The sequence below is a fragment of the Balaenoptera ricei genome, chromosome 14 (assembly GCF_028023285.1).
Source record: "Balaenoptera ricei isolate mBalRic1 chromosome 14, mBalRic1.hap2, whole genome shotgun sequence".
Classification (NCBI taxonomy): Eukaryota; Metazoa; Chordata; class Mammalia; order Artiodactyla; family Balaenopteridae; genus Balaenoptera; species Balaenoptera ricei.
The window spans coordinates 13,362,562-13,387,398 of NC_082652.1; the positions used below are offsets into that span (position 1 = coordinate 13,362,562).

The following is a 24,837-nucleotide window of genomic DNA, read 5'->3' on the forward strand; positions in this document are numbered from 1 at the left end:
AATCTCATTTTTAAAAAAAAATGCCTTTACAGTGACATGTGGACTGACGTTTGACCAAATATCTGGCTACCGTGGTCTAGCCACATTGACACATAAAACTAACCACGACAGAGGCCATTGAAGTGCTCCAGACAAGATGCACTGAGAGTCTTATCCAAGACACAGGCAGGGAAAATGTAGATGAGGGGATGGATGTGAGTGTTGTTGAGGTAGTAGAATTGACAGCACCGAGTGGGAGATACACGTGTAGACCCGGTGTCTAGCATGAGTGCTGGGGCAGATGGTGTTAATATTAGCACGATGAGAAGAAAGAGGATTCTAGATCATTCACAGGTCATTACTGAGCAGCTGCTTTGTCCCTGGCACTGTGCTGGGTTCTTGGGATGTGCAGCTCTGGAGGTCAGATGTGGTCTCACTGGGCTAAAATCAAGGTTGGGCTGCGTTCCTTCTGCAGGCTCTAGGGAAGAATTGTTTGCTTGCCTCTTCCAGTTTCTCAAGGCTGCCCCCACTCCTTGGCTCATGGCCCCTTCCACTTTCAAAGTAGCACTGGCTAATCAAGCCTTTTACATCATATCACTCTGACAGTGACTCTCCTCCCTCCTTCTGCCCACCTCCCTTCCCACCCCCCAATTACATTGGGTCCGCCCAGATAAGCCAGGGTATGTTACAGTCAATTGAGTAGCAACCGTAATTCCGTCTGCTACCCGAATTCCCCCTTGCCATCATGGAACATAGCAGATTCACAGGTCCTGAGGATTAGGATGTGGCCATCTTTAGAGATGCCTACGACACCCTTTTAATTTCCTTATGGTTCAGATTAACCTGCAGTCATGGTGTGTGCAGTGGGAAGAGAGAAGGAAGGGAGGGGCAAGGGCTCATTGTGGGTAGGGAGGACCTTCCTCTGTAGATCATACTATTGTAGAATGTTAGGGTTGTTGCCTAAAACATCAGACTTTTCTTGAAGCGTTGATGTCTCTCCTGCTTCTCAGATCCTGGAATGGATCTCCCCTAAAGAGGACTGGACGTATATGAATTGATAGCTGGGGTTTATTTTCCCATCTGGTCCATTGGCTGCTGACGGATGAGCTTGGTACCTCTTCCACAGAAGACACTGCGATACTGTCATGTCACGGTGGTGTGTGGGGTGAGGGCTCCCTTCTCCCCACTACCTTCCTTAATTAAATGGAGGCTCAACCTCTGCCTGATTTGCATCTCTTTTCCTTGATTCTCCCTCACTCACCCTCTGGTTCAAAACTAAGAAAGGAGGAAGAAGAGGATGCAGGGTGTGCAGTGGGTGATTAAGTACACGGGCTCCAGGTTAAGACACATCTGAGCTTTTAGCCCAGCTGCGCCACTCAAGAGCTGCGTGACCTTGGCAGGTCACCTACCTGCAGCCCAGATTCCTCATCTGGAGCCTGGGTGTGGCAGGACCACCCACAGCCTATGCCCGTTGGGTGGATTAAAAGAGGTAGCCATTTGGAAATCCCTCTGCATGGCGAGTGCTGCATACAGTAGGTGCTCAATAAATGCTCACTCTTGTTATCATTGTTCTTGTGTTAGTGAAATTACCTGCTTCACGTCCCAGTTCAAAATTTACCTCCCCTCAATCAGGAATTCTTTCCAGGTGTCCCTGCCCTATTCTGAAAACAGCCGTACTCTGTGTTATTCCAGAGAGGTCTGTGCTCCATTATGGCAGACTGGATGATATGCTTGATTCATCTTAGTGCACATTAAAGAGTGTGCCAGGCTCTGACATGTTCCCAGAGAGCAGGAACAGCGCCTGCTGATGTAGGTCTAGGACTTGTACCGGGTAGGTGTTTGGCAAACTGCTGGAGGGAAATGATGGCCAATGTGTGTGGCTTGTGAGCCCTGCTCCCCAGAAGCCCCTTTCCCATATTTTCCACCTTTTAGGAGAGAGGGATGACAGGAAGGGGGCTTTGGACCACTCCACGCATAATAGGGAGATTCCTAGAGAGCGAGGTATTTACTTTATCCTAAGGCACCTCCAGGCACTTAGCTTCACTCCAATTAACACAGTACCCAGCTACTGGATTAACCTCTAAGCACAACCTGGGCTATGTCACTCACCCCCTTGGTGGTTCCCCTCTGCCCACAGGACAAACCCACGCTCGTTAACCCTGACTTACAGAGTCCTTCCCCACCTGGATCCCACCCTGTGTCCTCTGTCTGTCCTCAAATGCACCCTTTTTGTCTCACCTCTGGACCCTCTCTTTGGCTGGTCCCTCTGCCTTTAGCACCGTTCCCTCCCAGTCTATGTCTAGCCAACTCTAATCATCTTTACACTTCAGCAGAAACCTCACCTCTTCCTGGAAGCCTTCCATGATACCTCCATGCTAGGTGCCCCTCATCTGCCTTCCAGATAGCCCTGGGCTCTCTCTTTCCCAGAACTCACCATGTTGCATTATAACTGCCTCATCCTTGTCTTTCTCCCAGGGACACTGGAGGCTCCTGTAGGTAGCACCTGGCTCTGTTTTACTCACCGCTGAGACCATGGTGCCTGTTCTAGCGTCCTGGGGCTGATGTAACAAGTTACCACAAACTGGGTGACCTGAAACAACAGAAATGTATTCTCTCATGATTCAGGAAGTCAGAAGTCCAAAACCAGGGTGTCAGCAAGGTTGATTCCTTCTGGCGACCTCCGAGGGAGAATATGTTCCATGCCTCTCCCCCAGCTTCTGGTGTTGCCAGTGAGGCTTGGCCTTTCTTGGCTTGTGGCTGTATCACTCCAGTCTCTGCCTTCATTGTCACATGGCCTCATCCCTGTGTGTCTGTCTTCCTCTAAGGACAGCAATCATTGGCTTTAGGGCTCACCTGAATCCAGTACTACTTCATCTTAACCAGATTACATCTGCAAAGACTCTATTTCTGTTTTTGATTTTTGTTTTTTTTTTGGCCTCCTCGTGGCTTGCAAGATCTTAGTTCTCCAACCAGGGATCAAACCCGTGCCCCCTGCGTTGGGAGTGGGGAGTCTTAACCACTGGACCACCAGGGAAGTCCCCCTATTTCTAAATTAGGTCACATTCACAGGTATGAGGGGTTAGGATTTGAAATATATCCTCTGAGGGGCACAATTCAACTCGCAACAGTGCCTACCATATCTATTCATCCTAAATATTTGATGAGTGAGTGATTGCTTGGAGAAATAAATGAATACGTGCATCGTCTGGGAGTCCCTGTTTCTCTAGGAAATGTCAAATCTAAGCTGGTACGTGAAAGGTTCTGTGGAGAGTGGAGACTAGGAAAATAAATTGTACGAGAGGATTCGGGTGAAAATACACACACAAATACACACTCTCAGCCCCCCTGCACGGGCAGCGCTGGGAGGAGGCTGGGAGTGGCGGCCTTTGGGTGGGACCCTGGATGGCTCTTCCACCCCCCGACCTGTCCCACGGGGCCACGCTGTGGTGGGGCTCAGGCACCGTTTTATTAGTTGTGATCTACTGTCGTTAATTCCCTTAATCTAGACTTGCTTGCCCATAAAGCCCAGACCTCAGGTATTGGATTTCCCTGATCAAAGGGTGGTGTGTGGAGAGCGCTGCCCAGGAGGGCTTGGCGAGGCTCGTAAACACGGCCGGCCCGGGGCACAGCACATACCCTCCCAAAGATGGGCCGATGGATGTCTGGAGCAATCCCATGTGAAATATTACTGCTGCTTAAATGCTGCTTCTGGGATTTACAGCTGGGTATTAATCGGCCCTGCTTAATGCATTGACCCTTGTCCTCCAGCAATTCAGGGAATGGCGCTGGTAGGGCCAGAAGCTAATTCTGTGGATTAAAGCAGAAAGAGCCCCCAGCATTTGGAAGTGTAAGGGACAGTTTTGACACCAGCAAAATGTCTACGGCTTTCCCCATCACAACAGCCGAAAGTCAGGCTTTTCCAATAGGCTACATGTAAAAGGAGAGGAAAGTCCCTTTTGCTAAATGCCATCAGTTACTCCGTCTTGTTCAGCCCTACTTTACTTAACCACTCTCCCCTTCTGCTCCAGGACTTTGCGCATCTGTTTCCTACCCACTGCAATGCTCTTCCTTCCATGCATCCTCAGGTTGTGCCTTGGAAGTCACCTCCTCCAGGCAGTCTTCCTAACCCCCAAGTTTTGTTCAGCCCATCATCACGGTCATAAGGTTGTCTCACAATTGTCATTGTGATTTTTCTAGCCTGGCTCATCCAGCAAACTGTAAGTTGCTGGAGGGCAGGAGTTGAGTTGTTGCCCAGATCTCCTATTTACAGAACCAAGCTCAGAGTAGACACTCAGTAAATCTTTATTACATGAATGAATCAAAAGAGGCCAGGACTTCCCTGGTGGCGCAGTGGTTAAGAATCCGCCTGCCAATGCAGGGGACATGGGTTCGAGCCCTGGTCCGGGAAGATCCCACATGCCGCGGAGCAACTAAGCTCGTGTGCCACAACTACTGAGCCTGTGCTCTAGAGCCTGTGAGCCACAACTACTGAGCCCACGTGCCACAACTACTGAAGCCTGCACGCCTAGAGCCCGTGCTGCGCAACGAGAAGCCACCACAGTGAGAAGCCCGCAAACCGCAATGAAGAGTAGCCCCCGCTCACGGCAACTAGTGAAAGCCCGTGCACAGCAGTGAAGACCCAACTTAGCCAAAAATAAATAAATAAATAAATTTATTAAAAAAAAAAAAAAAAAAAAAGAGGCCAACAACAGCCAAGGGTGCAGCTGACAGTTTTTAGTGATGACATAATTGCATTTGGTGTGTTAAGTCTTTTGACCAGGGATGAATAGGTGGAACACAGGATTTTTAGGGCAGTGAAACTATTCTGTATGATATATAATGGTGGATACATGTCATTATACATTTATCCAAACTCATAGAGTGTATAATACCAGGAGTGCACCCTAATGTCAACTATGGTCTTTGGTGATGACGGTGAGTCAGTGTAGGTTCATTGATTATAACAAATGTCCCACTCTGCTGGGGGCTGCGGGCAATGGGTGAGGCCGTCTCTGTGTGGGAGGTAAGGGGTGTATAGGAAATCTCTGTACCTCCTGTTCAATTTTGCTGTGAACTTAAAACTGCTCTAAAAAATAAAGTCTGTTAAAAAATCTATTGAGCCAAAACTAAATATCAGATTTCATATAATAATCTCAACCTCTCAGCTTGAAAAGGTGGGAGATCTAGCCACACCGGGCTCATGTCCTGATTGCCAGCAATCCGTAGAAGGTGAGCAGGGGCGGCCCTTTCAGACGCGGCACGTGGCTCCGAGTTTGCCGGGAGTCCCCACCGCTCCGCGCCGTGTGCTTGTGTATTTCTACTCAGATGCCTGCGGTGTTGGTTTGTGTTCCTCACTTGGTGTTGACACAGAGGGAGAAGACAGACCTAAGAAAGGGCACAGGGACTTCCCTGGTGGCGCAGTGGTTAAGAATCTGCCTGCCAATGCAGGGGACACGGATTCTAGGCCTGGTCCGGGAAGATCCCACATGCCTCGGGGCAACTAAGCCCGTGCGCCACAACTACTGAGCCTGCGCTCTAGAGCCCGCGAGCCACAGCTACTGAAGCCCGCGCACCTGGAGCCCGTGCTCCTCAACAAGAGAAGCCACCGCAGTGAGAAGCCCGCGCACCGCAAGGAAGAGTAGCCCCCGCTCGCCGCAACTAGAGAAACCCCGCACGCAGCAGTGAAGACCCAACACAGCCATAAATAAATAAATAAGTAAATAAATAAAAGGGCACAGAAGACAGGGCAGGGCAGGCTTCCTGGGAGCAGAGCAGGCAGAGGGGGCTGACCTCACAGCACCCATCCTCTCATTGTCTCCCTCTGCAAGCTTGGGCTGCCCTCTCAGCCGGACCCATCCCAGGTAGAGCTCCAGGAGGGGCACTGCTCCTCTGTGGTTCTACGAAGTTGTGGGAAGCTGATTATGGACAGATGAGAACTTTCCGCGTGGAGGGCAGGGATTGCAGGGGTGAGAAGCATCTTGATCTCAGAGGACAGTCATGCAGGGGAATTTGCATCCAGGACAACTTGTGCTGTCCAGTACAGCAGCCATCAGCCACGTGTGGCCATCGAGCACATGAAGTGTGGGTGATCCAAACTGAGATGGGCTGTAAGTGCCACACATGCGCCGGCTTTCAAAGACTCACAAATGACGCAACGGGTAAAATTCCTAATATTTTTCACTTGATTGCATGTTAAAATGATACCATTCCTCCTCTATGTAGACATAAATAGCTTTGGGAGAGAGCTATTCGTGGAGCGAGGCTGGAATGAGATAATATTGGGAAAAGACTCACTCAAAAACTGGTAGGCACTCAGAGACGTGTTGTTGATTCAAATTAAAGGACAATACAGCCCATGAATGAAAAAGAATTAAACCTTAATATTTATGGAGTACTTAGTATGTGCCAAGCACTTTGCACAGACCATCTCACTTAGGTCTTCCAATATTCCCAGGAGACTGGAACTATCCCTATTTTATGGATGAGGTACAGAGAGGTTAAGTAAGTTGCCTAAGGTCACACAGCTGGTAACTGGTGGAGTCAGGATTTGAACCCAGGTCCATACAGCCTTCCTATAAATCCTTGCTGATGCCAGCGTATATCCTGGGAAGAACTGAGTTAAGAAGTATTAAAAGGCAATGTATAGTTTTTCTTATTTTGGTCTTTATCTGGTTTTAAAGTGGCAGGTGGTATAATCCAGATCAGTTAGATAAACCTTTATGAAAAGAATTTAGGAACTACTCATCCCCACTCTGGATCTGTGATGGTGGTGGGTGACAAACCTAGAAGAAAGTTCTCTAAGGTTATGAAAGTTGGGTGAGCAGCTTTCCTCACTCTTTTTTCTGGGCTGTGGATTTTACGTGGCAACAGTGCTGGTCTCCACCTAGGGATCTAGTTTGGGTATTTCATATCCTACCTTTGGGCTCAGGTGTGGTTAAGGTTCTTGAAGAGAAATCCTGGACCCCAGGGGGCTCCAAACCCTCTGGGTTCATCTGTCCCTTCTGAGCTCACATGGAAAGGTCTCAGGCTTTCAAACCACAGGGACTGGGGTGACATACCAGCTCTGACACTTACCAGCTTGGTACCCCCTGTAAATTAGCTGATCCCTCTGACCCTGAGGTCGCTCATCTGTAAATTGCATTAATAGTAACTTTTGCTTAACTATGTTATGAAGAACATTTTAAAAAAGGTCATATTTATCATGTAATTCCTTGAAAAATTATTTGATTGCCAACTGTGGCCCAGGCACTGTTTAGGTGCAGAGGACACAGCAGTAAATAATGCAAACAAAACCCCTCATCTCAGTAGGACATACCTTCTGGTTTGGGGAGCCAGACAAGAAACAAATGATAAGTATTATAAAGTCAGTTAAAGTAGGATATAGGGCTTTTATAAATAGGGTAGTCATGGATAGACCTCTCTGATAAGGTGACGTTTGGGTGGAAACATGTAGGAAATGAGGGAGTGAGACATGCAAGTATTGGACTAAGGTGTTGCAGGCAGAAGGATTTGCAAGTGCGAAGGCCCTGGGGTGGGCTGTGCTTGGCATATTCAGAGAACAGCCAGGAGACCCATGTGGCTGGAGCAGAGTGAGTGATGGGAAGGCGGGTAGAAGATGAAATCAGAGAGGTCCAGGGGGCCTGATCACATAGGTAGACCGTGGTAAGGATTTTGGATTATACTCTGAGTGAGACAGGGACCTGATCTGACTTAACCTTTATGAGGTTAACTCTGGTGGCTGTGCTGAGTGGACAGTAGGGTGCAAAGGTGGAGATGGGGAGACTTAAGAGATTATCGCAATAATAATATACATCAAATTATTGGTGACGTTTTAGGGAAACAAAAGCATCACTATTATCAACTGTACACATCAGTTTTAATACATATTTGGATTTCAGAATTTTTTTTTGGAAATCAAGGCAATAGGACGCTGAACGTTTTTAATTGAAAGAGTATGTACTGGGAACTCAAAGTTTGTTCTCTTTATTTCCAAGTTTGGTCACCTTTGGAGCTTCTAGTAGGTCGACAGTAAACACTGTGTTTCTGTAACATCACTGGAGTTGCTTTATGTAATACATTATATGTATGTATTTACGTGTATGAACTCTTTTGATTTATAAAAAGAAATCTCAAAAACCAAAACATTAGGGTTTTGGGACTACCCCAATTGACTGGAAATAGGAGACGTGCTCAGTGATGTGATACTGAACATGGGATTCTGGTTAATCCAGTGTCATGGTGGACTGAGCTTTATGCTTTGCAGTTTTGGGGTATGGCACCTTAACTCTAATGCTGCTAAAGATGAGGTGGAAATTGGACCTTAAAAACATCTGCTTGGCCTTACGACATTCCCTGGATCCTTGCTGCTCCCTCCAAATATTTGAGGACCAGCAGCCTGCATATCACCTGGGACTTTGTAAGAAATGCAGAGTGTCAGGCACCAGTTAGAATCTACATTGTAACAAGGTCCCTAGGAGATTTATATGCTTTTTAAAGCATGAGAAGTACAGGTTTGGTTTGGTACCAATCTCCAGTAAGGAACTGAGACCATCAGTTGTACAACCTGCAAGATACTGGATCCTGCTAATGACACAGGAGCTTGGGAGTGGATCCTTCCCCAGTAGAGCCTTCAGATGAGACCCCAGCCCTGGTCGACTCCTTGACTGTTGCCTCATAAGAGATACTGAAGCAGAGGCTCCAGCTGAGTCATGCTCAGATTCCTGACCCACAGAAACCATGAGACAACATGTGTGTTGTTTTGAGCCCCTGTGTTTGTGGTAATTTGTGATGCAGCAATAGACAACTAACACAATCACCTAAGAAACTCAGAGAGCAAACACAATACAGCCGAGTCCAACTTCTGGCCAAATAAATCAGAATCGCCAGGGTTGGTCCAAGCAACGGTATTTAAGAAACTCTTCCCCCGTGATGTTAATGCACAGCTGAGGCTGAGGAGTCCTGCCCAAGATACTGCTGTTGGAAAACAGTCTCCAGTGATTATAGGTTCCCTGGGCACTCTCCCCCCACACCGTCACCCCAATGTGTGGTCATTTGAGCTTTCTGATTGCTCACCCCTGGGTTAGCAGGAGTTTAATCTTTCCCCCAGCTTTCTTCTTCTGGCCTCACTCTGGGTCGAGGGAGCTCTGGTGCCCTTTCTGTCAGAAAGACAAAGACCTTTGGGAAGATGGCATCACTGCAGTCATGTATGCTGGCTCCATCCATCCATCCATCCATCCATCCATCCATCCGTCTGTCCGTCTATGGGAAAGGACCTTAATGAAGAGCCTGGGGACCAAGAGGCTGGAGCCTCAGTCCACAGGGGCTTTGAAATAGGAGCTTTCATATCATATTCACACATCTGAAAAACATCAGAGGGTGAAGGACAGACAGGGGGTAATGGATCTGGCAAGATTGGGGACGGATGAGAGAAGACCTCTGGTGACTTCCCTGTGGCGTCTCTCTGGGTCAGGCCATTTTGCAGGGGGAGGGGAGAGTTGGCTGGTCTGCTGCCATCGTCCAGCTGGAATGTCAGGAGCTTCACCCAGATACTCCATGTCCCCTGGCCATCTGCTTTATGACTTGGCCTGCCCCCACCCAGCTTTATCCCGGGTCATGTATTCCAAAGATAAGCTGTTAAGGGGCGTGTGAGAGACAGGGAATTTATGGCCGAGAAACTTAACTTCCCTGGCCTGGCTGTCCCCTGATCCTGCCTGGGGCTGCCAGGACTGACCTATGGAAGAATAATGTGCATAAGAGGATTTCCAGGAAGCAGGACTAAGGGTGAGTCTACACCTGAGAACTGTGCAATTCTGAGATCTGGAAAGGGCTTGGACATCAACCAGTGAGGCTGCTGAGCAAAATGTTCTAAATGTGTAGCATCAAACAGCCCAGGGTTCAAAACCTGCCTCTGCCACTTGGCTTAACCAACCTCAGTGTTCTCATCTGTAAAATGGGGGTAACAAGAATATATGCTCCAGAGGGTTGATATGATGCTTATGTGAGATGTAATGTATACCAATGTATGTAACCACTAGTGTAGTATCTGAAAAGGATAAATGCTCAATAAAAGGGAGTTGTTAACCCAGTTTTTCTTTTCATAGCCAGGACAGATGAGGTGTCCAATGCGGATAGAGCATCCTTGCAGTATTATTGCAGGGAAGAGGGGGCCACGCAGAATATCCCAGCAGGAGTCTGTCTGCTAGATTAGAACCTGTGTGGGCAGACTGCTCCCAGATTTAAGTTCATATACATTTTTTCCCCTGATTAACCAATGGTTCATCAGATAATTTATTTTCTGTAGTGGTTTCTCCAAAGCTTGTTTGTTAAGGGTCTTTCCAAAATGGCTCGATGCCTTGTCTGGTGACTGCATTTGACTTTTTATGAAGGAAATTCTTGAGGAAAGCTCATTCATGGCTCTAATCATAGTTAGAGCAACGGTAAAGGCTAACTCGGCAGAGCACAGTCTACACACCAGGGGCTACATTCAAGGTCTTGTGTTTTTCATGTAATTCTCAGGCTAGCCAGTCTTTTTACAAAAACAGGCTCAGAGAGGTAAAGGTAAGCTTGGCTAACATCACAGATGGGAAAAGTATGGGAATGAGGATGAAAATATGGGTCCTGATCCATAAAAAGTTACTTAAAAAATGAAATTCCTGACAACCATTTATTTTTTTTCACCTTTTCCAGTGAGAGTGTGGAAACCAGATTAGAGTTAATTGAGGCTCCTACTGAAAATGACCTCTTCCAGGGTCACCCTGTGTGTTTGTGAGAACGGTCTTAGCACAGAATGGCATGTGGGATGAGACAGTTGGGGCAAAGACAGATGGTTGCCCCAGAGTGGCAGTTGGAGGTGGCCCATAGGCGCACTGATTTAGGAGCCAGAAAAGTGGAGTTCAAATCCCACCTTTAGCACTATGAGCTCTCTGCTTCAGAGCAAGACATTTCACTTTTCATGGCCTCAGTTTCCCTTCTAGGAAAATGGGGATAATAATACTTACCTGGAAAGTTGAAGGGAATCATAAATAGAAAATCAGAAGTGGAGGACTTCCCTGGTGGTCCAGTGGTTAAGGCTCCATGCTTCCACTCCAGGGGGCACGGGTTCAATCCCTGGTGAGGGAACTAAGATCCCACATCCTGGGCAGAGCAGCCAAAAAATAAAACAAAACAAACAAACAAACAAAAAAGAAAAACAAAAGTGCTGTTTAAAGGCAAAACGATAATAATACTCTGGCCCATCCGCTTGTCCGGGGAACTGTGCTTAAGCCATGCATGTCTATCCCTCACCCCCACCTTATTCCAACCTCCTTTCCAAAATCTCTCCTTATCTTCCTTTTGCTTATGCAAGCAAACAAACAAAGCAAAACCCAAAACCCCTAAGTTAAGACACGTCAAGGACATCCTTTGCTGCTTGGGCAAGTGACTAAACCTCCTTGACCTGGGTTCTTACCTGTGAAATGGAGCCGAGATGTAGCATCAATCTCATGAGCCTGCTGCTACCTTCCAGCCCTATCTCATTCCTTGCTCTCCATAGCCCTCCTCCCTTTCCACCCTCCAGCAGTACTCCCTGTAACCACAGGGCCTTTGCACCAGCTGTTCCCGTTGCCTGGAACACTTTTCCACTCCCCTCCTTGCCTGCTTAACTCCTATGTACCATTCTTCAGCTCTTAGCTTTCCCCAATCAGTCCCCTCTCTTGACCCCATGGTCAGATCCCTCTATGAACACTCTCATTACCTTGGATAACTTCTCCTTGGTGTACTTGTCTATGGTCTGAAATAATATACTCATCTGTACAATAAGCAGAGCTATTAGCTCCATGATGGGAGGGACATTGTTTATTTTTCCCCTTTATCTTCCTGGAGCCTGGAACAGTTCCTAACACATAGAGATGCTCAACAACTACTTATTGAAAGAAAGAAAGAATGAATGAATGAACAAATGAAGTGATCTTTCTTCTTGGGTCTGAGGGCACAAGGGAGCTTGCAAAGTCCCTGTGTCCTGTTTCTCTGTTGAGCGCCATGATTGATTAGCTTGAAGTCACTTGTAAGATTTATGGCTGTCCCATCACTCCTGTTGCATTTCTGGGAAGCCGGGGCCATGTCCTCAGGGCAGATTCCCACGGTACAGGAGTGGGACGATTTTACCCCCAGTCCTTTGTGGTCCTGAAAAATCTTTGCTGATGGTTGGAGGCCTCTAAGAAGGATGCCAAGGAGAATGTCTGCGGGCTGAGATTGAGGGAGAGGAAAAGGATGGTCCGTTTGCATCTTTCTTCCACAATCAGGGAAGCTCATGGCCACACAGATGTTTCCAGCTCACCCAATAATAATAACACAAATAAAAATGATGGAGAACATTTACTGAGTGCTTCCTACATGCCTAGCATGGTGCCTGGCCCATATGTGGGTCCAACAATTATGAATGGAATGAATGAATGAATTCCAGGCATTATTATCTCAAGCACTTTCTACACCAAGTGTCATTTTACCCTCAGAAAATCGTACAAGAGAGATTCTATTATGATCCCCATTTTGTGGAAAAACAAACTGAGGCTCAGAGAGATGCAGAGTTGTGTCTCAGGCCCTCTCAGAAGCATCGGAAGGAGCATGATCTTTTTTTTCTTTTAGGTTTTCTCTCTGCATTTCTCCAGCCTGTCTCTGGGGTCCCTTTCCTCCCCATGTACATCATCTGAGGTCTTCTCTGCTTTTATCCTGCCCTTCCCAGCTCTCACCTCTGATGTCTACAAGAATGACACATTGCTCCCTCTTCTTCCCTTTGTGTGTGCTAGACAGTTGTCTCAAGGCATGGGGATAGTCTGTTCATGGCTCTCCCCTCCGTAATTGATAGGCTTGTAAGAATTATGATGACAGCAGCCCTGAAGACAGCCTTGAATCGAATCTTCCTGCCACCCCTGAGGGGTAGATGTTACTATTGTACCCATTTTAAAGACAAGAAAACAGAGGTTTAGAGAGGAGAAATGAAACGGCTTGCCTGGTATCACATCTGTTATTGGTTTCTAGGACTGCTAAACTTGGCGGCTTAACACAACAGAAATTTATTCTCTAAGTTCTGGAGGCGAGAAGTTTAAAATCAAGGTGTCAGCAGGGTCATGGCTGTCTCTGGAGGCTCTAGGGGATGATCCTTCCTTGCCTCTTTGGTTTCTGGAGGTGCCTGGCATTCCTTGGGTTGCAGACTCATCACACCAGTCTCTGCCTCTGTCTTCAACTGGGCTTCTCCTTGGGGTTTCTCTGTGTGTTTTCTCTTTTCTTTCTTTTATAATGACACCCATCATTGGATACAGGGTTCACCCGAATTCAGGGTGGTTTTATCTTGAGATTCTTACCTTAATTACCTTTGCAAAGACCCTTACTGCAAACAAGGTCACATTCTGAGGTTCCAAATAGACACAGCTTTGCGGGGACTGGTATTTAACCCACTACAACATCTCTGCCAAGTGCTAGAGCAGAGAATTACCACCAGATGGGACTAACTCCAAAGCCCATGCATTTAACTGACACATGATACTAGGATTGTTCCTTAGAAAACTCACAATGGTAGTGAGCTTCCTTTACTAGGGACCTGGGACCTGTGGCTCGCTTCCGGCTTCTCTTTTTGCATGAAGTTGTCTGTGTCAAGCATAGATTTGTACTTTTCAAGCGAAAGAGAAGAAACTTGACTTTGCATTTAGATTCACTCTTTCCCTGGTCCCCACCATGAGCCCCTGGTCCAGCCACTGGCTAGATGTGTGTCTGAGCTCTTCCTGCCTCCACACCCTAACTTCCTTCACATCCCCAGGTGCCTCCTCATTTCTTACCTCCTGTCCCAGATGGAAGCCATTATGGTGGCATTTTCGGCTGGAACAGAGGGGAGGAAAAGGGAGGTGCTGAGATTACCTCTCTTGAGAATGTTCCATTGACAATAAGCCAGTCACTTGCAGGAAGCGCAAAAGAAATCAGAGGAACTGCCGTACTGTTTTCCATAGTGGCCGCACCATGTTACATTCTGACCAACAGTGCACAAGAGTTCCCTTTCTCCACACTCTCACCAGCACTTATCTCCTGTTTTTTTGATAATAGCCATCCTAACAGCTGTGAGATGATGTCTCATTGCGTTTTTTTTTAAAAATATTTATTTATTTTCTTAATTTTTTTGGCTGTGTCGGGTCTTCATTGTGGCGCTCGGGCTTCTCTCTGGTTGAGGCGCGTGAGCTCAGTAGTTGTGGCACGCGGGCTTAGTTGCCCCGTGGCACGTAGGATATTAGTTCCCCAACCAGGGATTGAACCCACGTCCCCTGCATTGGAAGGCGGATTCTTTACCGCTGGACCACCAGGGAAGTCCCCTCATTGTGGTTTTGATTTGCATTTCCCTGGTGATTAGTGATGTTGGCCATTTGTACATCTTTAGAGAAATGTCTGTTCAGGTCCTTTGCCTGTTTTTTAATCAGATTATTTGCTTTTTTTTTTCTGGTGTGTGTATGTTTTGGGGTTGTATGAATTCCTTACATATTTTGCATACTAACCTCTTATCAGATACATGGTTTGCAAATATTTTCTCCCATTCCAAATTTTCAGTTATGTAAGATTAATACATTCTGAAGATCTAATGTACAGCCTGATGATTATAGTCAACAGTACAGTATTGTATACTTGAAATTTGCTAAGAGAGTAGATTTTAAGTATTCTCATCACACAAGAAAACAAAAGAAAATGGTAACTAGGTGAGTGAAGTGATGGATATCTTAGTTAACGTGATCGTGTTGATTATTTCACAGCATATATGTGTATCAAAACATCATGTTGTACACCTATATACAGTTTTTATTTGTATATATGTATACAATTTTTATTTGTCAGTTATACCTGAAGGGACTTCCTTGGTGGCTCAGTGGTTAAGAATCCACCTGCCAATGCAGGGGATACGGGTTCGAGCCCTGGCCCAGGAAGACCCCACGTGTTGAGGAGCAAATAAGCCTGTGCGCCACAACAACTGAGCCTGTGCTCTAGAGCCCGCGTGCTGCAACTACTGAGCCTGTGTGCTGCAACTACTGAAGCCCATGCGCTTAGAGCCCATGCTCTGCAACAAGAGAAGCCACCGCAAGGAGAAGCCTGTGTACCACAACGAAGAGTAGCCCCTGCTCCCCGCAACTAGAGAAAGCCCGCGTGCAGCAATGAAGACCCAACACAGCCAAAAAAAGAAAAAAAATTATACCTCAGTAAAGCCGGGAAAAAATAAAAAATGAAATTAGGTAGTCTAAGAATGAAAGGGAGATTTGAGCCAAACCTGTTTGCCTGGCTGGGTTATAAAAAAATTGACTAAAGAGTTGGTGGGGGGTTGGAGGTGGGTCAGGAGAAATGGAGGAGCAGCTGCATTTTCTCCTGACAGATGTTCTATACACTTGACCCTGGTCCCTGAAGGAAAGGGGCTGTTGGTAGGAAACACTGACTTTTGATCTACCAGAAAGATTTCCGTATACTCCATTCACTCATTCACCTGGTCCAAGCATTTATTGAGCCTCCGGAAGGAACCAACTCTGCAGACACCTTGATTTCCGACTTCTGGCTTCCAGAACTATGAGAGAATAGATTTCTGTTGTTTTAAGTCACCCAGTTTGTGGTAATTTGTTATGGCACCCTAGGAAATTATGACAGAGTCTAAGACACAGACCCTGCTCCCATCCTGGTCGGGAGCAGATTGACACATAAACACAGGAAAGTATAATAAGAACATCAGTAGACACATTAGCCCAGAACTAAGGGAGCACAGGGAAAGGATCACAACATCTTCTTAGAGGCAGGACAGGAAGGCTTCATGGAGGAGGTGACTGCACTGCATTCTCAAAAACTGAATTTTTTAGATAAAGGGGAGGGAAAATGGTGATACAGGCAGGCAGGGAGTGACTCTATACAGAGGCACGGAGGTGATACAGAGCATGTTGACTTCTTTGCGACTGGAGAGCAAGGCAGTTGGGAGGAAGGTGGGAGTGAGGAGAGGATTTTATTCAGGCTTGGAACATAAGTTGGATTTGATCCAGATTCTGAAGAATCTTGTGAAGGGGTTTAGCATTTCAATGGCAAGAGGGAGCCATAGAAGGTTCTTGAGTAGAGGAGTGCATCAGTCAGAGTTCATAGTTGCCAGCAACAGCATCTGCTTTAGCCCAGGGGTCCCCAGCTCGCAGGCTGTGGACCGGTACTGGTCCATGGCCTCTTAGGAACCGGGCACACAGCAGGAGTGAGCGGTGGGTGAGCGAGCGAAGCTTCACTTACTGCTCCCCATCTCTCCCCATCGCTCGCATTACCGCCTGAACCATCCCCCCCAACCCCAGTCCGTGGAAAAATTGTCTTCCACGAAACCGGTGCTTGGTGCCAAAAAGGTTGGGGACCATTGCTTTAGTTAGTTTAGGCAGAAAAGGATTGCATTGAGGGTACCAGAAAGCTTACTGAATTCCCAGGACAGAAAATAAGGCTTAAAATCTGCACAGTTTGAATTGTACCCCTGGGTTGCTTCACCAGGCCTGGGCACTGCAACGTGACCCACTAACACTACCGAAAACAGCACCACTAAGACACCTGTCACTGGTACCTCTGCAGGCTGGATGTCTCCCCACCGCAATGTCAGAGTGCATCCCAGGCCATCGCCTTTCAGTGCAATGGATGTTACACCTGAACACATCTGATTGGCTGATCCTGGGTCACATGATTGGGTTCTAGCTGCAAGGGAAGCTGGGAGAGTGAGTTTCAGGCTCTACCTCTGGGAGACTGACTTCATAAAGTGGGTGTGCCCTTTTTGTTTGTTTGTTTTGTTTTTTTCCATTAGTGCTTCCAGATCCACTTTCTCATCCTGGGAAGCTGTCCCAACTGGAATGCATCAACGGGGTTACCTGCATTCTGGCTTTGGTTGGATTCAGCTATTGGGAGGAACCAGCATGAGATGTGGGGTTGGTTTCGGAGAGGTGGAGCTGAGTGTTTATGATCCAGGCTCCTCCTGCCAGGTTGATCATGGCCCTCCACCAAAGCTCTGTTCTTATCAAGGCTGCCTCATCTACTTGACTTTCTTCTTTCAGGTTTTAATATCACTTTCCCCCTTGACTCTTGAGAACCAGGGTAGTAATGGCTCCCAGCTGTTGTCAGCCCCTGGGTACTACACCATCCCTTGCTGAATCTCCTTGATCCTGCTAAGCCTTTGTAAATAATCCTCTCAGCAGCACAGATGGAGTGGGTTATCTCCTTCTTTCCAGGACTCTGACGTATACTAGGGTCACTCCCCGAAGGATCCTGGACAAAGAGGCAGATGAGATATTTCACCCTGGCAATCTGGTTAGGTGATGAATTTATATTGTAGATTTCTTCCCTTTAGGATCTTAGAATCTTTTCTTCTATCTACCCTCCTAATAGCCCAGAAAGAAGGCAGAAAAAAAATATCAGTGAGGAACAGGAACAGGAGCATGTGAAAGGCCAGAGGGTCTCCAGAGTCGAGAATAAATCAAAGGTTGGCTGATTCGCAAACTCTTACACACACTTGACCCAGACTTGTTCCCTCTTGGAAAAAGAGGGTCAAAACTTGTCTTGTGGGGCTTCCCTGGTGGCACAGTGGTTGAGAATCCGCCTGCCAGTGCAGGGGACACGGGTTCGAGCCCTGGTCTGGGAAGATCCCACATGCCGCGGAGCAACTAGGCCCGTGAACCACAATTACTGAGCCTGCGCGTCTGGAGCCTGTGCTCCGCAACAAGAGAGGCCGCGATAGTGAGAGGCCCGCGCACCGCGATCGAGAGTGGCCCCCGCATGCCGCAACTGGAGAAAGCCCTCGCACAGAAACGAAGACCCAACACAGCCATAAATAAATAAATAAATAAATAACCAAACCAAAACAAAAAAAACTTGTCTTGTATCCTTGGCTAACTTCTCTGAGTTAGTATGGTGCTATGGTAAAAATCAGGCTCAGGCATCAGACAGATCTGAGCTGGAAACCCAGCCCTCTGGCTTACTGGCTGTGCAGTCTTAGGCACGTGACTTAACGCTCCTGAAGCTCAGTTTTTTAATCTGTATAAAGCGAATTAACGTCAGGCGTATTGTGGGTATTCAGTGACCTGGTAGAGAGGGAATGGTCAGAACAGTGCCTGGTGCGTACAACAGCACTCAAAAAATGTTGGCTATGACTGTTTATCGTCTCTGTGCCCTACACACCTCTCATCCAGGACAATCCTTAGAGCTTCGAGTGTGAGTGAGGCGGTGATTCATGCTCTATCTCCCACCCACATAGGGCAGCTGGGCCGAGTTCCTGGTACTCTGTGTCCCTGTGCTCTGATCCCATCTTGAGTCGGTGCCATCCATTCCCATCTCACCGTGAAGCATGCAGCTTTTTCTCTGCTTGTTTTTTTCTTTCCTGTTTGCTGAGGGTTGATGTCATTAGTTGAATGCAGGCTCGCAGACATCAAGGTCTGCGTCTCTGTAACTTGTTTTGTATTTATACTGAAAGAATGCTTAATAGTGTTTGGTGACGCTGGTGTATTACAGATGACAGCTGAGTCAAGAATGCTCTCCCACTGGCTCGAATTGGTCAAGGGAGGGTTTGAATCATCATTCGTACCACAAACAGATGTTTAGCACATAGTAAATGCTAGGTGGGAGGGATGTAAAGATGATTAGGATAGGTCTCTATCTTGTTTACTTATCTGTCTAATCTGAGCTTTTTGAGGTCAGGGACCATGTTTGATCACTGTCACAAAGTCTAGGGCTTAGCACAGAGTCTGACACATAATGGGTAATAAATACATCTTTGTTTTATCCATTGTTAATTTGAGAATTATTTTTGTACTATCTACTGTATGTGAGCCTCTGTCCAAGAGTTTGGAAGACAACAGTGAAACAAAATAGGCAGTCTTCTCGGGGGGTGACAAATGTGTAAATAAGTAATTAAATTCACGATGACAAGTCTTGGAGTAGAGGTGAGCTGGGACCCCAGAGAACAACTGGTCAGCTCTATGTGGAGGAGTTGCAAAATAGGAGTATTTGAGTTGGGTCTTGACAGAGGAGTAGGAGTTCACCAGGTGAAGAATGGTGACAAAGGTGTTCCGACAGAGGGGACAACATGTGCCAGGTCATAGAGGTGAGAAAGCACCTGGTATTTTAAGGAATAGCAAAAGACTTGTTATGGCCAGAGCTCAAAGGATGAATAAGGGAATGAATTTGGAAAGAGAATTTGAAGGCATATTATTAGCTATGGAAGGATTGATATGGAATGCCTGAGTCAGATTTGTGTTCTCTGAGGATGGATTGGGGATGGTAAACAGATACTTCTCTGATCCTCTTGGTGGATATGAAGAATAAAAAAGGTCATGATTTGTAGCTTTTGCCAGTTTCCAGGTAAATATCCCACCATGGCTGATTCCAGCTCCCAACATTATGTCGACAAATGCAGAGTGGGAAGAGATGTGTGCCCTCTTGGTGAATGTGGTGGGAAACATCAGAGCCAAAAAACTTTATTATGTTCCTTACAGAGCCTTTGTAAGGTTCCATAGGGATCATCTGCGGGAAAGAGCTTTGGAAATTGTAAAAAGGTAAACTAAATGTGAGGTGGTGGTGTGTAGTGGGCATACCGTCATTCAGTCCAGTCTTTCCCCACTAGCACTACCTAGAGTTTCTCTCTGCAGGGATTTGTCCCTCTTAGCCAGAAGGTTTGGGTGGGATGGGCCCAACACCCAGCTCCCAGGTCCAACTGGCACAAGCAATGAGCAGATCTCTATCTGGACTGCAGTCATTGGCTCAGGGATGAATATCTAACCCGTCAGAGCCTGTGAAATGCAGGAAGACATTTGATTGGGTTTCTGAGAGACAGGGTGCCTTCCTCTTCTGAGGGGGCTGCCAGTGGAGACCCTCTAACTTCCTCAGAATGGGGGCTGAGCCATTGGCAACCACGCTCCTTGAACGTCACAGGGTGGTCTTGTATAGAACTCCAGCAGCAAACTAACGCTACCTAAAGCTATCAGTTTCCAAGACAGAATGGAAAGATGGAGAGCAGCTGGGTGCTTGTTTTAACTCCTGGGTCCTTGTTTTAAGTTGCCTGACCTGACTTGGAATTTTTGGTTAGGTGGACCAATGCATGCCCCACCCCCCCGCCTCTTTTTTGTTAAGCTAATTAGAATTGGGCTTCTATTCTTTCTAGCTGATGGTATGATTCTCACTATCACTGGCACTCACCACCACTATCATGACTCAGTTTATGAAATGACCAACCCTGAATGCACAGCCTGTTTATAAGGCAGATCGAATGGCTGTAACCTCAAGGAGGTTTCAGTTTGTACAATCCACCCCATTATTGGGCAGATGGGGCTGTCAATCAGCTCCAGTGGGATTGTAGAAGACATTGCTTGGGTTTCAATTTCATTATTACTTATACAAATATGTATTAGCATTTACTATGTGTTAGGCTCTGTTCTAGGGGTTGGAGATATAGCACAGAGAACCAAAATCTGCCTTCATGAAGTGTATATGCTTTCCTACCTCTTTGCTCATTTGGACTTCAGGTGACCATCTAAGATGTGCAGGGGAAATCAGATTACCCTCTCTTGCAGTAGAGGAAAACCATGAATTGTAGACAACAAGAAGCAGCATAGTATAGTAAGTCTTTATATCTGAGAAGGAATTGCAGATCTGAGCTCCAGAATGTGACATGTGGGGCAGGTCACATGATCTGGGTGACCACTGGTACAAGGAGGATGAAGGACATTTGAAACAGATTTGAACTCAATTCACAGCCTGGAGCCCACAGTCAGAATCTGGAGGCTGAAACCTATCTTACCTCTGCTGGTCGCACTCAACTCACTGATCTGCAAACATAAGAAGGGTGGGAGGGAGATGCAAGAGGAAGGAGATATGGGGATATATGTATATGTATAGCTGATTCACTTTGTTATAAAGCAGAAACTAACACACCATTGTAAAGCAATTATACTCCAATAAAGATGTTAAAAAAAAAAACCTGATTGTCCTTACAATCCACTGAATTTTGGGATATTTTGTTATGCAGCATTGTTGTGGCATGGCTGACTAATACAGATGGCTTGGGTCGCTTGGGCAATGGTTCTCCTATGCAGCAATGTTGGGTCAATGACCCCCGTATATTGTATTTGATAAATCAGCCAACCTCCCATTCCAATTTTGCAATCATGTGCCTGCCTCTGAACCCCATGCAGATTAGCTCTGTTATTTCTTTTCCTGATAACCTCTGTACTCCATGGTGGATGGGGCTTATGAACATATCATTGGAAACAAGACCTATGGGATAATGAATTAGAAAATCAGAAAGTCCTTTCCCCAACCACCTTTCACCCACCTTCCTGCTGCCCCTTAAGCCACGCAGTTTAGGATACCTCTGAGCTTTGAGTGACTCAAAGTTTATTTGGGGGAAGGACACATGGAGGGTGACATGTGGAAGAAGTTACTTACCCAACACTGATGACGTCATTTAAATGTAGGAAGGCAGAAACCCACCAAACCAGGGTGAGACATTTCCTCTAGGAAACAGCGTGCCCTGATGTATTGAGTGTTTGGCTGTGTTCAGCACGAACACAACTTAGGTTTTCTTTTTATGAAAGCAATCAGCATTTATAAAATTCTACCCCTTCCACCCTTCACCTAACTTATGAGCCCTTTAGCTATAACCTTCTTATGACCTGCAGCTTATATGGACCCAAGTCATTTAAAACTCAAGCCAAAGTGAAACACGTTTCAGCCGTGGTAAAATTAATTCCCTCACTCTTCATTGGTCTGAGACCTCATGGGGGAATCTGTGGCTTAAGGGGGGTTGAGGGAAAAAAAAAGCAAAGAAGGAGAGTTTTGTGAATAGAAAGAGGCTTCTAACAGGAAAGATATTTATAAAGCTGCATTTGGGTACCGTTCAGTTTGGAAGGAATTTGTTATAATGGCAATATATAAATCTTTCAATGGTCTCATAAATCATAGCTTCATGCCCAGCCAATCAGAAGCCACGAAAACCTGGCGCTTTAGAACACTCAAATCGTTACTAGAAAGATCCAGTGTGGCTCCTTGGAAGTGGAATCGGAAAATCTGGCTACATTTGGGGATGTGTGGAATGTCTTGAATTACTTCTCAAACATTTTAGATTTGATAAAACCCAAGACACGGCTTTTCCAGCCCCATTTCCCTTCTCCCCCACCTCCTATAATTATTAAACCCATGTGTACATCAAGAGAAGCTTAATCCATGTGTTTCTGATTCATTTACACTTAACTCATCAAAATATTGTTTTTAAAGGGCTGTTTGTTGTCCAAAAAGCCTTTTCCCCTAAGCTTGAAAGCTTTAACATCGCAGAAGCAGGAAGCTGCTTTTTGCCAAGAGTAAATGGGTGAGAAATCCAAGGGATAGGGTTTTTGAAGTATGTGCAACGAATGTTCAAACAGGTTCTGAATGGAGCCAAACCTACTTTTCTATCTCTGAGCAATCTTGGGAGAGCCACGGGGTGGAAGTTTCAAGGAACATCATATCTTCCCAAACTGCGTGAAATTGCATTTCAGGGAGAAGCATGGCCAAACCAACCAGAAATACAAAATGCAGGCATGGAAGGAGACCGGGGCCAGTGACCTTGTGAAATGAGAAAGCATTGCCTTGAAAGTTAGTAAAAGCCACATGGTTTTTGTCACAGCAAAGTCACTCATGCTTTTTTTTAAATAAATTATTTCATTTATTTATTTATTTTTGGCAGTGTTGGGTCTTCACTGCTGCGCGTGGGCTTTCTCTAGTTGTGGCGAGCAGGGGCTACTCTTGGTTGTGGTGGGCAGGCTTCTCATTGCGGCGGCTTCTCTTGTTGCAGAGCACGGGCTCTAGGTGTGCGGGCCCAGTAGTTGTGGCACGTGGGCTTCAGTAGTTGTGGTGCATGGGCTTAGTTGCTCTGCAGCATGTGGGATCTTCCCGGACCAGGGCTCGAACCTGTGTCGCCTGCATTGGCAGGTGGATTCTTAACCACTGCGCCAGCTGGGAAGTCCCACTCATATGCTTATTTGGGCGTTCCCTGCCTGAAGGGCTATCATTGTGTTCTTGCCCTGCTTTAGGCACCGGTATCCATATTTTCCATGTGTATTAATTCACTGAACATCCTGAGGAAGGAGGTACCGTTATTATTCCTATTTTACAGAGGGGAAAACTGAGTCGTGGACCAAGATCATTCCTCCAGGAAGGAGTGGAGGTGGGATTCAAACCCAGGTGGTCTGCCTCTGAAACCTGAGGCTGTAAACCTCACACTACCCTGTTTGTGGCTAGTTTGTGACTGGTTAATTCATTGAACAAATATGGGTGGAGGTCCTACTATGTGCTGGTCACCAGAAATAATACATAAAGGAGGCAGTACAGTCCCTATGTCATGGGACTTAATCTGGTGGTGGGGGAGAAACATAAAAAAATAATTTATTTGAGCTCTGAGAAGTGCCACAAAGGGAAAGCACAGGTATAATGCGTATGGGGATGGGGGAGGGGCACTACTTAGTCTGGGGAGTCCGGGGAGACTGTCTTGTGTGACATTTTAATTTCAGACTTGAAGGATGGTGTTGTGGGTTGAACTGTGTCCCCCCCCCTTTACTCCCCCAATTTACATGTTGAAGTTTTAACCCCCAGTACCTCAGAAGTTGACCTTATTTGGAAGTAGGGTCATTATAGATGCAATTAGTTAAGATAAAGTCATCCTGGAGCAGGGTAGGCGCCTAATGCAGTATGACTGGTGTCCTTATGGAAAGGGGAAATTTGGAGACAGACACGCACACAGGAAGAACGCCCTTGAGAACATGAAGGCAGAGATCAGGGTTGAGGCATCTACAAGCCAAGGAACGCCGGAGATTGACAGCAAACCCCCAGAAGCCAGGAGAGAGGTGTGGAACCATCGTTCCCTAGCACCTTCAGAAGGAGCCTGACCCTGTCCACACCTTGATCTTGGATGTCTAGCATCTAGAATTGTGACCCAACTCCAGAACTATGTTTCAGCTGCTCAGTTTGTGGTGCTTTACCATGGCAGCCCTAGTAAACTCATACAAGTGGGAAGGTGGTAGCCAGGTGAAGGAGGCGTGGGGCGTAGGAAGGAGGGGGGAGGAAGAGAAATCCAGGAAGAAGAATGGGCTTTGCCAAATCCCCGAGGGAGGAGGGAACTTGTAGCATTTGGGGACTCGGAACCAGGGAGCGAGGGAGAGAACAGGCAGAAGATGAGGCAGATTGAAACCAGACCCTGGCATCTGAAATACATCATGCGGCATCTGTATAGGGGAGAGTGTGGAACCAGTGAAGGGCTTTAACTGGGGGATGGACGTGATTGGAGGTGAATTTTATTTATTTACTTATCTATTTGGCTGTGCCGGATCTTAGTTGCTGTATGCGGGATCTTCGTTGCGGCATGTGGAGGCTTTAGTTGTGCCATGTGGACTTCTTAGTTGCGGCATGCGGGACCTAGTTCCCTGACCAGGGATTGAACCTGGGCCCCCTGCATTGGGAGCATAGAGTCTTGCCCACTGGACCACCAGGGAAGCCCCAGAGGTGAATTTTAGAAGCAGTGCACTGACTGCTGGAGGGGGATTGAACTTGGGTGGCGGTGAGCAAGAACGGGTGTAGAAGTACCATTTGGAAGTACTGTGTCATGCCCAGCGGTTTCGGCTTAATTGCTCTTCTTAAAAGGCCATATTCATCAAGTCATTCCCTCCCCGCCCACCCCCAGGCTTCATGTGCCTGAGGAAGAAGGGTAGACTAGGTAGGATACGGAGGGACAACCAACCACGTATTCTGTGCGCTGTGAGCTGCTCTGACCGTGTGCTCCTACGTCAGCTCTGAGCCCTAGCACATCCTGTGCAGCGGCAGACATCTGTGATTTCCACC

General features: G+C 46.7%; 1 long non-coding RNA gene across 1 annotated transcript in view; it reads right to left on the reverse strand.

The window, feature by feature from the left end:
* Positions 1-8,391: 8,391 nt before the first annotated feature.
* Positions 8,392-24,837, reverse strand: part of LOC132347788 (uncharacterized) — a 32,854-nt gene continuing 16,408 nt past the window's right edge. The window contains exons 2-3 of the long non-coding RNA XR_009497297.1: positions 10,977-11,112; positions 8,392-9,337 (exon numbers count right to left, since the gene is read on the reverse strand). This is a non-coding gene — a long non-coding RNA (uncharacterized LOC132347788). The remainder of the gene's footprint in view (positions 9,338-10,976; positions 11,113-24,837) is intronic.